The following is a 16,135-nucleotide window of genomic DNA, read 5'->3' as shown; positions in this document are numbered from 1 at the left end:
CTAAATATTGGCCAGTTATTAATAAAGCCCACTTTATTTTTTGGACACCACTGCGACAACCAGCGATTTATATCAACATAGAGATAAATTTGAGAATCTTAGGATGAAGTGCTCGTCAAACATAAATGGATTTTTGCAGGTCCAGTTGAGGGGACAGTGTCTCTGGATTAGGGCGTCTGATAAATGCTGTAAATGAAAATGTGTTTTGATTTTTTATACTACCATTGAAACTTTTGGACGCACCTTTTCATTTATGTTTTTTGCATTTTTTTAGATTATAGTTCAAAACTGAAGATTTGCGTCTCTCTCTCTCTCTCTCTCTGGACAGCTTTTGCTGTGATGACAGCATTTGAACTCTTGTCTTCTCCCCACCACCTTAAGTTCGACATCGGTTTCCAACAGTCCTGAAGGTCTGAGCTGAACACTTTATCATTCACTCATGTCAATGAGCATCTCATGAAGCAACTTTTGATGATAACAATAGTGAACAAAGCAGCCATTCAGGTCAAAAGAGTCGACTCTTTTCAGATTCATCCAACATAATTCACTTTCTCCTGATACAACAAATACTAAATGTGTTTTTTTTGCATTAGATTCTTCAAAATGACTCCATCTAAGTCTCAATAAATCCTACAAATTAGGTGTGTCCAAACACTTGATGGTATGGTATGTTCTTCAAGCAAGATCAGTCAAGGAATCTCAGTTTTAAATTATAATAATTTGCATTTTTTTTGCGCCACCTGATGCATTCTGGGTCTTGCATTTGAAACACGAGTGCCACATTCCCGCAGGCTGCACGTGTGCTTGAGTTCACGGATGTTTAAGGTAAGAATAAAGTTTTCCCATAAGCATCTATGTGAGATAGTCCTGTCTTTTTCAGCTTTAATAATGTTTTATGTGGTTTTTTTCATGCTCTGGCTCGGGACACCCGCCAACAGAACTTCCAAAAATGACACGCAGGCCAATATTAATGCATTGAATTCATGAAGAGCGTAACTATTTTTGATAAAAGGAAGGTGTAGCTTGTCTTTTTTTAAGGTGTTTTCATTTTTCCTCTTTTATCAAGCTAATTTAAGTAACAGCTGAATCCAGGGGCCTTTTACTTTTTGTAGCCCATAAAACCTGTACGTTAACAGTCTCCCGCATGACTTGAAAACTAAAAAAAACATCCACAAATAATTTAAAACAAGAGAAAGAAATTACCACAACTTTTAAGTAGAGACCAGATGTGCGCTGGTCCTGTTTTTTTCCAAGTTCAAGCATAGAGATCACCTGTCTTTCTCATTTAGCTATTAAGAAACAAATATGTCTTCCTGCATGCATGCTTGCGCACCACTGTTATGCATGTTTTTTAATTTGAACTTAATAGTTAATTTTTTTTAAAATTTCATTTCAGGTTTCATAGACCTGCTGCTGCTGTGTTTGTAATCTACTGCAGTCTACATCTAGGCCTCTGAATTCCTCATAGCCTGGTCTGTAAATCCATAATTTATTCCAACCTGATAGTTTGCTTCTGAATGTTCTACAGAAAATATAAATGTGGAAGACGTTTAATGATGATATTTAGGTCAAATCTGTGAATTTGAGTCGCTAGTTGTCATGGATTTTGGATGTTTTATTATAGTGTTGTTTTGGTTAATTGCCATGGTCAGTAACTATGACTTTTTGTTATCAGCTGTCTCTAAACTGTACGGATTAAGGTTTGTATACACTTGGTTAGTTGTAATATATATATATATTAAATATGGTTGGACAAAAATACACACATTTCTGTTCAGTAGAATGCAACACAAATATATGAGTATGAGTATGTGTATTTTTGTCCACCCATATTTAATGAGGATAAAATATAAAAACTAATATAACATACTTTATAACATACTGTATAACATACCAGCTCCACACAGCCACCTATAAACATATAGTATAATTATTACATATCTGACAATGTTTACATTTATCAAGTTAACAGCAGAAATTTACTGTGGTCTTTTTTTTTTTTTTTTACTTTTGTGGAAGGACAGGCAACCAGGCAGAAACATTGCAAAACTGAAGACGAGCACCTGACTGTAGCCCAGCATCATGCAGAATCTTGCAGTTGTGTCCCATCCTAGTCTACTCCAGACAGACCAACCTATTTGCTTCTCTGGTCTCGACATACTTGGATTTAGCATCTGACTTTTACTTTTTATGGGATGGATTGCACCTGAAACAAATGCACACCACAGCAAATTTCTTCCATGACTATATGCTGATTGCCGCTGCTCCTTCAAAACCTGGAATACCCTCAAGTCACATTTGTCAAGGAAACATTCAGCTAAAAGTCACCACCAGAAGTAATTTCTTTCCACTGTGAACTTTGCAGTTCTTGTTTCTCCACTCAGAAGGATTACTTCCAACATCTTGGAGTTCATCAGAAAAATTAAACTGTCCAATGTGTCTTCAAAGAGTGTGATTTCTACACAAACGTGTATGGAACCTTTGCATCACATAGATCCAGAAAACACGCCATTCATTCCTTGGGAGACTTTCGGCCACAAATTGCACATATAGCTCAGACAAATATCACAGATATTGCTAAAGCTCATTGTTCAAATGAGCTCAGTGATGCAAAGGAGGAACCTTCAGGAACAGGTGACTTTCTAGGAGAGTATAATACAGAAGAATTGAAAGGGAAGAAATTGAACTGAACTTGGGCCACCTATTATTAAAATTGGAGAGCATTTATAATGTACCAAGTAAGTGCATTTCTGAAGTAGTGGCAGAGCTCCAGTTTATATCCTGCTTGGTGTCAGGTACTGATATAAGAAATACTGAAAACATGGCTGTGTACTTGATGACCTAGTCATCGGTGGTAGTAGCCTAGTGGGTAACACACTCGCCTGTGAACCAGAACACCCGGGTTCATACCCCACTTACTACCATGCTGTAAATGTAAATGTAGTCATCTCTGATTTAGTCAAACATTTGGGTGAGTCGAACCCAATCAGCACAGCTTTTAGAAGCTTTTAGAAGGAGTTTTAAAAGATGACTTTTAATGTGGTTGAGCCAATTGAATACATTCTGGACAGGAAGGAAGGTAAAACATTACAGTATGTTCCCATTCTTCAGTCATTATCACAGATTTTGAGCACGAAAGACATATAGGAGAAAGCTTTCAATTCTTCATCAACTACTTCTGAGGGTAGATACGAATCATTTTGTGATGGAACACATTTTAAAGAAAATGCATTTTTATCCACTGAAAGCGTAACAATCTCTCTTCTTCTGTACATTGATTTTGAGGTTTGCAACCCCCTTGGAACATCTAGAAGGAAATACAAGATTACTGCAGTGTATTGGGTATTGGCAAATGTTCCACCACAGTTTCGGGCAACACTGAAGTCAATTTATTTAGCACTGCTCTGCAAGGCTGTTGATGTAAAGAAGTATGGTTATGAGGCAGTACTGGACCTTGTCCAGCTGGAAGAGGAAGGACTCTTTATTCCTGTGTTTGCAAGGAAAATCAAAGGAACAGTAGTTAGTGTAATAGCTGACAATTTAGGTGCCCATTCAATTTGTGGCTTTTTGGAACGCTTTTCTGGATCTTTGGGGCAGCTCCCTGAGTTTCAGGAAAAAGAAGTGAGAACTGGATCTTTCGAAGCCAGGACAAAGGAGGAACATTCGCTTCATCTGCAAGCAGTTGTGGAAAGTCCCCGTTTGACTCGCTGCTTTGGTGTGAAAGGCAGTGTGCCTTAACGGACAAATTGAAACATTTTCATGTTTTGTCAGGGTATCCACCAGATTTGCTACGCGACTTGTTCGAGGGAATAGTACCTCTGGAGCTGGCTTTGAGCCTTAATGTTATAATCAAGAAGAAATACTCCACATTAATTCAACTCAATGACTTAATCAGGCAGTTCACCTATAAGTGGACTGACAAAACTGACAGCCCGCACAGCATAGGTGGAAACGTTTGCTCCCTCTTATCATTGGTTTCAAAGTTCCAGAGAGTGAACCAGCATGGCATCTTATAATGGATCTAAAAGACATTGTGGAACTAGTGGTCTCTCCAATTCACACAGAAGACACAATTAAATTCTTGGACACCAAGATATCAGAACACAGGCATAGATACTTGCAAGTTTTCCCTGAAGCAAGACTTCTGCCAAAGCACCATTTCTTGGAGCACTATCCTCAACTGATCAGAGCATTTGGACCTCTTGTAGCTCTGTGGACGATGCGATTTGAGGCAAAACGTAGCTTTTTTAAGCGAGCCATTCAACATACCAACAGGAATGAACAGATTCCTATCCACTAGCAGCATACACTGTTGAGCAAAAGAGACTTTTTAACCTTGAAGCGTCACATTCCCCTGCAGGATTATGTAAATACATAATACATTGACATGTTTAAAAAAATTATTCTTGATTCTTCGATACCGTCAGTGTTCCAAATAGTTTTCACATTTCCCAGGATCATAGTTTCATTTCACTCGTGGTCAGATTAATGTGTGCATGCATTAAACTGTCATTGGTTTGTATGAGATGAAACTGTAGAAAATACAGCAAAATTTACAGCAACAATGGCAAACAGCAATCAAAGCCAAGCTATTCTCTAGCTGATGGTGCTGATTTTTCAAGCAGATTTCATGGTGTCATAAAAGGAAGAAAACCAGTGTAATTTAAAGAAACAATATTAAAAAACATACAGTATACCTAAAAAAAACAAAAGATTATTGAGATATAATAGAAAAAAAATGTTGAAGTAATGTCACATGTTAACCCTCCAAACACCTTTGTTTTAATGACAAAACCTGGCATTAAAGGGGTTAAATCTCAAAAACACACAAATATTTTATTATATTTTGAGAGGATTGAAGCTAAGGATGAAATTCATGTAAAAAAAACTTTTGATTTTATCAACACCTAAATCTCTTTAGGATGGATGAAAGGTGTTACAATTATTAAAGGTGTTAATATGTAAGTGATGTTGTTGACCTCTGAATACTTTATGTATTTATCTTTACTTGCATTAAAATACTAATAATTCTGCATATACAGATTATACTCAACATACATTTAAATACGATGTAAATGTATTGTTTTCATGTCTGATTCCAACATTTTTCCTACTACAGATTCAACATGTCTGTCAGACTTCGGGTCATGCTGCAGGAAGAAATTCGCAAGCTTCTCTTGCCCTTGGGAATCCCTCAGACTGTGGGGGAATTGAAGACTATTTTACAAGAGACATTTGAAATTAAACAAGATTTTACTATTCAGTTTCAGGGCCGAGGTTTTGATGGTCAGTTTTTTACTTTACTTGAAACTAAGGATATAAAGGACAAAGACACTATCAAGGTGGCTCTTATTGAACCAGTGATCACACTAACATTTGAGGATTGCAAAAGGAGTCCATCAGAGTGTTGATTCTAGTTTTGTAGAGTCATCAGAGGACAGCTGTTCCACAGCATCATACTTCTGTCTTAATTCTGCCTCCTCAGTTTGAGAGACCTGCTTTCTCCTTTGATACTGAACTCATTCTGCAAGCAGCAAACGAAGCTTACAGTAAGGATGGGACCTTACTCAACAATCCTGCAGTAAAATCCAACATTCTGGACAAACTAGCAGATAGCATCTTTGTTTACACTGCCTATCCTTCCCAAGCACAAAGGGAGCAGGTTGCCACGGCCCTGGTTGCAAAGCACCCATGCTTGAGGGACCCAGTATCCTTCAATGGTTTATACAGTTAAAAAAAAAAAGTGATTGTCACAGCAGCACAGCACACGGTGCACACAGTGAAATTTGTCCTCTGCATTTAACCCATCACCCTGAGTGAGCAGTGAGCAGCCATGACAGGCGCCCGGGGAGCAGTGTGTGGGGACGGTGCTTTGCTCAGTGGCACCTTGGCGGATCGGGATTTGAACCTTCTGATTACGGGGCCGCTTCCTTAACCACTAGGCCACCACTGCTCACTGGTGATCTAGTCATCTCTGATTTAGTCAAACAGTTGGGTGAGCTTTTAGAAGTGATGGTCCTCTTGCCACATCTTACAAAAGAAAGGAGTTTTATAAGAAGACTGTTAATGTGGTTGAGCCAATTGAATACATTCTGGACAAAAAGGAAGGTTAAAGATAACAGTATGTTCCCAGTCATTATCACAGATCTTGAGCATGAAAGACATACAGGAGAAAGCTTTAAATTCTTCATCAACTACTTCTGAGGGTAGTTTTTAACACGACAGCTTGAAGTATAAGCTTGGCAATTACAGAGCAAAAGTGAGACACCTTGGACTACCAGAGCTGAATGTAAACTCTAGAAAGAAAAAATGGACTGAAGACTCTAGCTCTCCGTGTAGAAACTTGAAAAAGGCAAAGAAATCTGAGGTAAAGTACCTCCCACCTCACCCTCAAGGTGAAACCAACGCAACACTTGAGAAGGAGCCAGTGGACCTTCTCTATGAGTGCAAGAAGCGAGACAATAACAAAGTCATAAATGAAAAGATGTCAAAAAACTTGGAATCCTCAACAAGCCAAAGCTCGATGGCCCGCGTTGTTTGAATTTTCCCAGGTATATTGAACATTTTAATTATCACCTTTTGGAACCTGGGTGACACTTTCTGAAGTGAACGATAGACAACTTCCAGTTTTAAGATTCAACAGTGTTTTGGGTGCACAAGTACAACATTGAAATATTAAAGGGATAGTTGTAGACAGCTGCTAAGTTTTAAGTTTCATGCCCAAATTAAACAGTAAAGCAAAAATTTGTACACTCTGATAAATGCTGTAAATGTAAATGTAAATGTACACTCCATCATATGTGAGCACAAATAAGCTCAATGCTTAGCTCATGAAGCTGAGAATAACGGCTAAACTTATCTGATTAAAACTGGTGGGGAAATGAACAGTATATTTACCAGATACTAGTCTCACCTAATTACCTGTGGATCATTTTGCAGTATTCTTACATCACTTATCAAGTAAACGTTGCTTTCAGAACAGTCAGGATACCATGTTTCTCTTGCCCATGTTTGTCTGTAATTCTTTTGTGTGTGTGTGTGTGTGTGTGTGTGTATCTCATGTTTCTACATCTCCATGTTTCTCTCCTGGTCTCTCAGATAGAGGAGGAATTCCTCAGGATCACACTGAAGCCACTGCAATCCACATTCTTGGGCAAGTTGGACCAATACACACCCAAGCTGTTGAGCCTGTACAGGAGGAAGGGTGGAGCCGTGGGGAAAAACCTTGAGACCCTTGACTTGTTAAACGAGGCATGTATTAGTAGTTAGTTTTATGTAGTGGCTTTCTAGTGTCTAATCTCTGACCCCCATCACCATGAAGTGCTTTGAGAGACTTGTCATGGCACAGGTGAAAAGCAACCTCCCGCACTCACTGGACCCTCTGCAGTTTGCTTATCGCACAAACAGGTCAACTGAGGACGCGATGGCCACTGCACTTCACCTTTCCCTCTCACACCTGGACAATAAAGACTCTTATGTTAGATTGCTGTTCGTAGACTTTAGTTCAGCATTCAACACCATCATCCCCCGGAGACTGTGTGTGGAACTGAGCGAGCTGGGACTGAGTACCTCGCTCTGTAATTGGATACTGGACTTCCTGTCAGAGAGACCTCAGTCCGTCCGAATCGTCGAGAACGTTTCCAGCACCATCAAGCTGAGTACCGGAGCCCCTCAGGGCTGCGTTCTCAGTCCACTTCACGACTGTACCGCCCTGCACAGCTCGAACCACATCATCAAATTCGTGATGGGGCTCATCAGCAACAACGATGAGTCGGCTTACAGAGATGAGGTACAGCAGCTGGCCGCCTGGTGCAGTGAGAACAACCTGTCGCTGAATGTGGACAAAACAAAGGAAATGATCGTCGACTTCAGGAGAACTCGCCCCACACACACCCCACTCAGCATCCACGGCTCCACGGTTGAGACTGTAAAAGACACCAAGTGCCTGGGAGTCCACATCTCAGACGATCTCACCTGGACCACCAACATCACCTCCATTACCAAAAAGGCCCACTTTCTGAGACGGCTGAAGCGAGCCAACCTGCCCCCTCCCACAGGGGCACCATAGAGAGTGTCCAGACCAGCTGCATCTCCGCCTGGTTCGGTAACAGTACTGTTGCCGATATCAGGCAGCTTCAAAGGATCATCAAAGCAGCTGGTAACATCATCGGAGCGTCTCTTCCGCCGCTGCAGGACATCTTCTACAAGCGCTGCATCAGAAGAGCCTTCTGCATCATTGCACATCCATCACATGAACTTTTTACACTCCTCCCATCCGACAGACGCTACCGCAGCATCAGGTCTCGATCCTCCAGGATGCGTGATAGCTTCTTCCCACAAGCCATCAGGCTCCTGAACACACTACCTGCACTCATACTTCCCCCCACACACACTCGCACTGTGGACTAACTCGCACTGTGGACTAACTCTGTTGCACCTCTGCACTTTATACTTCATTGCTGCAATTATGCACACGCTGCTATACGGACTACCTCTTCTTGTTGCACTGAAACCAATAACTGTACTATCACTACTGTTGTTTATTTGCACAGTCTAAACATGTATATACCACTGGTCACTTTTTAACACTTCATTTTTAGCTAAAATGTATATTCTGTATCCTATTTATTTATATATTGTATTCCATGTGCCGCATCTGTTTTTTGTTGTCTACTTTTATGTTGCACTGTGTAAACTGGAGCCACGTCTTCTCGTCTCTCTGTATATCTGCACAATATATAGAAGAGATGACAATAAAGTTTACTTGAACTTGAACTAATAGTAGTATAATATTGTATTTTAAATTAATCGCATATTAATGAGTAATCTCATTGGCATATTTTTGTAGGACAGCAACATCAAGTCCCGAAGAGAAGTTGTGATAAGGGGCCTCATTGTCTACCTTGGTGAAAACTTAGGGGAGTTAATCAAGGACTTCAAGGTAAGGAAGATATGGTAAATGGTCTGCACTTATATAGCGCTTTTCTACCTGTGGTACTCAAAGCACTTTACACTGCTTCTCATTCACCCATTCACACACACACACTCACACACCGATAACAGAGCTGCTATGCATCTTGACCTGACACACCGGGGGTGATTTGGGGTTCAGTATCTTGCCCAAGGACACTTTGACATATGACTGGAGGAGCGGGGAATCAAACCATCGATCCCACGATTGGCAGGCGACTGCTCTACCTCCTGAATATATAACTGATTCAAAGACCTGTCAATGAGATACAAGTTTGTGGAAAAAAGCTGTTTGATGATGACAATTTGACCAGATTTTCTAGTAGATTTTAAATAACAGGCCTATGTCAAAATTAATGGGATTTGATTTATTTGATTGTATCAACATGCCCTACACAAAAAGGAAAAATGGACAATCAAGGATAAAAAAGAACACAATATCTAGGACTTATTTCCATTGTGGTGTTCATAAGATTTTAGTGTCTTAATTAAAAATGACAGTGAAACATGTCAAATCATCACAGATGCCTGGAGACTACTTCTACTCTATGTAAAAGAACATTCTGGGCTTTTCTGAGAACTGCTACTGACAGTTGGATTTGATTACTTTATTACATTTAGATTAGATATTCTACTGACGTATGATTTTGCTTTTTATATGGTTAAACGCTGTAGTGAAATAACAAATAAGTAGTATCAGATCTATCGCCATTTGTAGAATTGTAAATGACAGACCCAAATATGTGATATTTTTATATATACAATAATACTTTTTATTCCCTGTTGTATTTCACAGGTTTTCGATGACAGCGATGCTGCAGCTGTCCAAGAAGCCATTACTACATTTGTCCATGGCATCTTTGTGGTCAGCAAAGCCAGAGAAGATCTCCCCAAGCTAGCTGGAATAGCCATGGAAGGAGCAGAAATCTTTTTTGGTATCCCAGATGTGGCTCATGCTTGCACCTATCTGATGGGCCTTCTCTATGCCTTGGACCTAAGGTACCCTAATAAACTGAAATATACATTTGAGGTCTTTCAGAAGATCTTTCTGGAGCTGAAGGATGCAAACAAAAAAAGGTCTTCCAAAGTCTACGATCTCAAGGTCTGTTTGCATGCTTAAGATGACGTTGAAGGTGTAGATTTTGACTGAACTCACTCGTACAAAGTTGTGCTAATAGGTTTACACACTGCATATTCGGAGGGTCCCCTAATGCTCTCAGGTTACACTTTTCATTTTCGGATCTCTAATATGCAGAAAAATATTACATTACATTACATAAGGCACATGCCTTATTTTGTAATTTACTGTTAATTGAATTTTTGAGAGATGCTGGATTTAGCTTAGATTTTTGCCTCATCAGTGTACAGTATCTGTAACCGGGCAGTGGTGGCCTAGCGGTTAAGGAAGCGACCCCGTAATCAGAAGGTTGCCGGTTCGAATCCCGATCCGCCAAGGTACCACTGAGGTGCCACTGAGCAAAGCACCGTCCCCACACACTGCTCCCCGGGCGCCGGTCATGGCTGCCCACTGCTCACTCAGGGTGATGGGTTAAATGCAGAGGACAAATTTCACTGTGTGCACCGTGTGCTGTGCTGCTGTGTATCACATGTGACAATCACTACACTTTAAGAATATGAACGTAACTGTTAGGGGGTTCTGACCTCTAAGAAAAACTTTTATTTTGTTTCAGATAACTGACAAGTTTTGTTTTGGATTTAGATGCATAATTAAACCTGAGATTGACTCTTGTGGGTCTTGTTAATAGTATGTGTGATAAATCAATTCGTAAGAAAATGGTGAAAATCAATCACTGGTTTGCCAAAGCCAAAGATGCAACCCAGTATCTCTTGTTTGGTGTTAACTGTCCACAATTTAAAACTTTCACATCAGATAATTAGATTTTTGTTCTTCAAAATATGACTCAGAGAAAATTATACAAATTGTTTATTGCAACTAATTCATTAATCAACTAATAGTTGCAGCTCTTGGTTATTTATCATTATGGTCTTGGCTCCATGCACATTGATTTGTGATGGGGAATGTCACAGATAGAGGACATATAGTTTTTGAGTAGACCAAACATGATTTGAGTTGTTGTGTCTGATCTACTTAAAAAAGGTAAGGCATCTTTTTGCATCACTTTATTATGTAGATGAAGTAAAGCTAGTCTTTGTGTAGACTACTTGGTTTTTTGTATGTAAGAAATGGGTTTTGGTAGTAACTGCAACTTTTACAAGTAAAGAAATCTTGGCTTTATTAAATAGATGTTACTCAAATTGGATTTACTTTAAAACCATAGGTCTTACACACAATAAATTAAGTATCTACACAATAATCTGATGCCTTACCTTTTTTAAGTAGATTAAGGTCAATATTTTTATCAGTGTATAAAGAATACAGGTAAGAATCCTTTAGAAATTCCTGCAGCTGCTTTAGTGTTGCTCTAGGCATCCTTCCTGACCAGTTTTCAGCTTATCTTTTCATCAGTTTCGAAGGAGGTCTCTTGGCCTTGTCACTGTGTTCCCTCATGTTCTCTACCTTTTGATGACCATCTTCACTGTGTTCTGTGGTATATCCAATGCTTTGATGTATTCTTCTCTGAACTTATACCTTTCAGAAATGAGATCCCTTTGATGCTTTTTAAGCTGTCTGTGAAACATGGCTTTTGGTATAACAGGCAACTGTCATGGAAAACACGTATATGTCATGGAAACTCTACTACCAGGACATCTGAACTTGGGGTTAATCAGAGTCTCTTTGTTTGATGGAAGGTGTGAAGCCAAGAAGACTGAAGGCTGTAATTAAATCAAAAGGTACTTCAATAAGCACCAGTGTGCATTGACGACTGACTGACTGACACGGTCATAAGCCTTCTCCAAATCCACAAGAACATGTGGATTGGTTGGGCAAACTCCTATGCCCCCTCAATGACCCCAGCAAGGGTAAAGAGCTGGTCCACAGTTCCATGGCCAGGACGAAAACCACATTCAACTATCGACCGGATCCTCCTCTCCAGTTCTTTGGAGTAGACCTTTCCAGGAGGATGAGGAGTGTGATCCCCCTATAGCTGGAACACACCCTCTAGTCCCCCTTCTTAAAAACGGGGACCACCACCTCACTCTGCCACTCCACCGGAAGTGCCCCTGATGTCCATGCAATGTTGCAGAGATGTGTCAATCACGACAGCCCTTTACATTTACATTTACAGCATTTATCAGACGCCCTTATCCAGAGCGACTTACCATCAGTAGTTACAGGGACAGTCTCCCTGGAGCAACTTAGGGTTAAGTGTCTTGCTCAGGGACACGATGGTAGTAAGTGGGATTCGAACCCGGGTCTTCTGGTTCATAGGCGAGTGAGTTACCCACTAGGCTACTACCACCCTACAACATCCATAGCCATGAGATACCCAGGACTGATCTCATCCACCCCCTGGGCTCCACCGCTGTGTAGCTGTTTGACTACATTACATTACAGCCTTTTCTCCTACTGCTCAGCTCAGCTCTTCCTCTGTGAGTGTTTGAGCTTCTTCCCCTGTTGCAGAACAAATTTGGATATGGAAATGCAGAAATCCATGTGAAAATTATGTTTTATGTTCCCCGAACCATTCTTTGAGCCCAATAAATCCTGGCATTGGAATCTTGGAAATGTGCCTGTGCCATTTAGGAAAGAAGAAATTTCCTGATGGATTAACCTGGTATTTGGGTAGTCAGCTGACATCATGCAATTTCTCAATATCCTTTCAGTTTTTAATGGGTTGGACAGTTTTTTGCAGTTTCAGCAATTTCCTTAGATGTTTTTTAAGGATATAAAATAAAAATTACTATGGATGAAACTGAGTCAGAGCTCATTAATCCCCTTAGTAGATGGAAGGCAGCCATGTATTTGGGCAGTCCACCAGGGGGCACACTTTCAGAGCCCATCACAGGATACTGGGTGCACTGCAGGGACTCACCCAGAGCAAGACACCATTCACTCACACACTTTAGTCACCAGTTCATGTGCATGTCTTTGCATGGCGAGAGGAAACCGGAGGACCCAGAGGAAACCCGCACCAAGATGGGGACAGTATGCAAACACAAGGTTCGACCGGGATTCATTAACTCTGTAGTGGGCTGGTGTAGTGGCCTAGTGGGAAACACACTCACCTCTGGACCAGAAGTGTTCCTGAGCAAGACACTTAACCCTAAGTTGCTCCAGGGGGACTGTCCCTGTAACTACTGATTGTAAGTCGCTCTGGATAAGGGCGTCTGATAAATGCCGTAAATGTAAATGTAGTTTTCAATCCCCAGAATTTATTACAGTTTTTGTGCTTAATTCACTTTTTTCAAAATAATAATAACTACATGTATATAAATGGTGAATCAATTTTATAACACAAAATCCATGTAAATAAAATACTTCAAATGCTTATATAGAGACTCATTCACTCGTTCATGCAGATGCTAAGTCACAGATGCTGGATCTCTAAACAGAGCGCGTCGGTAGCCAGCCTACCACAGGGCTTATGAAGAGGGTGATGTTTAATCTCTACACATAATCATTTCATGATGAGATCTGAAGAACTTTTAAGTTATGTCACCTGACTGATTCTGTCCTTCTAAATTCAGTTTGTTGTTAGTTAAATTGGTATAGTCAATGTGGTATAGCTGCTGGCAACGACTGCTGTCTGCTCGTAATGAAACAAGTACACACAAGCTGAAGTAATCAGAAGGTTGCCGGTTCGAATCCCGATGTGCCAAGGTGCCACTGAGCAAAAGCACCGTCCCCACACACTGCTCCCCGGGCGCCTGTCATGGCTGGCCACTGCTCACTAAAGGTGATGGGTTAAATGCAGAGGACTCATTTCACTGTGTGCACCGTGTGCTGTGCATCACAATGACAATCACTTTCACTTCACTTTTCACTTTACTTTTAAATATACAAACATTAATATATAAAGCAATAAATAAAATCCAAATGTGTATGCTACTCTTTCAAATTAATATACTAAATAAAGGGTTTCATTCTGATATGTACACAGTACAAATTCACTTGCACTTGAAGAATATGCATTATGTGTGTGTATATGTTTATGTAGGTCCATGCATTTTATACAGATTATGCATTAGTTTTTTACTCTAACTTCGCTTATGCATATACAATTCATTGTCAGTATCCTGCTATACACTGTTAGCATGCAATATCAGTGGAAAATATAACAAAATACAAAGCATAAGTACAACAAATGTCTAGTATGGTAGTTAAAAAGGAGGGATGAATGGGGGGAACTGTATGACCATTTTTATCTGCCTTATTACTTTTTTTCATATACATAATAGATAAATACGTCCTCTCCTTTACTCTAAAACCTAAAACCTCTGTTAGTTTATTACATTCTTTAAAACACCCTCAGTTACAAAAGTTACAAAAAACTTCTGAGTACCAGTTAATAGAATCACTCATGCAATCTTTAATTCTACAGTTCTTTTTGTTCATGTGGCTTCCATAACTATTGTCTTTGTTAACGTCCATATCCCTTTGGGTCCCGGGTTTTCTTGGATTCCTCCTTACCCCTGGGTTGTCCAATTCTGTACAAAGTGTTCGCAAGGTTGTGGAGCTGGCAAGTTCCTAGTTGACAACCCCGTGGTACAGCACGTTGCAGACGAAACCTATATATTTATTAATATATATATTTATGCATGTTATTTCAAACATTAAAAATGAATGAATAAATACTATGAATCCTAAGTATTTTCTCATTGCTCACCTGTGCACAGGGCTGGTCAGAAATACATTTTGTGCAGCTGTAGACATGGAATGAGTATCCATGGACAAGTATCTCTTGTCCCCTGTTTTTTGTGGTAGTGTAACTATCTGTGTCCTAAGAATCAAAAGGAATGGAAGGAATGTGTTGTTTTGTATGAATATAATTTAATGTCACCACAGACTATTGCAAGATTTAACACAACAATATGTGTATGGTGGTACCTTTTACTGTCTCTCTGTGATTGGTCTGTGGTTCCAAATGGAGTAACAAACAATAATGTCATCAGCTTCATTACAAAATGACCTATTAGAAAGAGATTTATCATTTTAATGTCACAGAATATATATGATTATTGCATGCAGATAAATTACCTCAAATACAGGTTAATTGTTAACAAAAACATTCAGGTTCATTATTAATCTCAGATTTATTCCAAATAAATAATAAAACTAAAAAAGGACTCACCTCTGTTGCAGGACTTTTTGTGTTCCATTAAATCTGTCATAGAGGGTTCTAATTCAGAAGGATTCCACTTTTGGCTTTTATGTTGGTATAGAGACAGACCTTGGACTTAACCACACCTTTACACAACATAACTAGAGTAAAGAGCAAATGCCAACAAAAATCTTTAGATTTGAATATTGCATTATTCAGATTGTTATTAATGTTCTATGAGCTTTTCGATTCTTAGTTCACTTGTTGTTGTTGTGTTCAGAGCTAACTCTGCCATTTTTATACTCTCGGCCAAACTTCTTAACAGTGATAGCAGTGATTGTTTCTCAGAAAATTGCTTCATTTCCCTCACCTGCAGGAAAGCCGGCTCCTAAAATAGCTGAATCTTTTACAAACATAGTCTGCTGACCCCTTTCCTGTCATTTGTCCTCTGGTTTGTCTCACTGATCAAGACTGAAATGTCCATTAAAGTCCCATTTTTAGGTAAAATGTAAATAATTTACTTTTATCTGTTCCTATATATGGATACATCATCTTATGTTTGTGTGATTCATAGCCATTTAATTATTTGTAATAAATTATTTCTGGAATGCTCATCTATTCAATATTCATCCAAAGCGCAAGTATTTTCTCCCCCCACCTTCCCACAGCTCTCTTTTTTCCCTGTCCACTTCTATTGTGCACATTTCCTGCTAAAGACATCTGGAGTTGTTTTCCACTGAGTCATGCCCAGAAATGTCCTCTGCCTTACAAAACCATTCACAGTACACAAAGTGTCAGCACCCGTTCAAACACACTTTTAAACACAGTCCTACTATTACTTCTGCCAACATGTTCTCTCATTTAATCCTTTGATTTTCAAGTGTATTGTTGGTTCTGATGAAAATTATTTTTGCCCCTAAGGGCAAACTATTCATATGGCCACATTTAACTAGAAAGGTGTCATAATAAATGGCATTTAG

At 39.6% G+C, this 16,135-nt stretch overlaps 1 long non-coding RNA gene across 1 annotated transcript; it reads right to left on the bottom strand.

The window, feature by feature from the left end:
• Positions 1 to 14,787: 14,787 nt before the first annotated feature.
• Positions 14,788 to 15,778, bottom strand: LOC114780071 (uncharacterized). The gene is made up of 3 exons (XR_003747023.1): positions 15,186 to 15,778; positions 14,942 to 15,023; positions 14,788 to 14,834 (listed from the first exon to the last, which is right to left on the bottom strand). It is a non-coding gene; the product is annotated as an uncharacterized LOC114780071 (long non-coding RNA).
• Positions 15,779 to 16,135: the final 357 nt, after the last annotated feature.

The sequence above is a fragment of the Denticeps clupeoides genome, unplaced genomic scaffold, assembly GCF_900700375.1.
Source record: "Denticeps clupeoides unplaced genomic scaffold, fDenClu1.1, whole genome shotgun sequence".
Lineage (NCBI taxonomy): Eukaryota > Metazoa > Chordata > Actinopteri > Clupeiformes > Denticipitidae > Denticeps > Denticeps clupeoides.
Note: the sequence above shows the minus strand (reverse complement) of the source record. Positions and strands in the feature narration are given on the sequence as shown.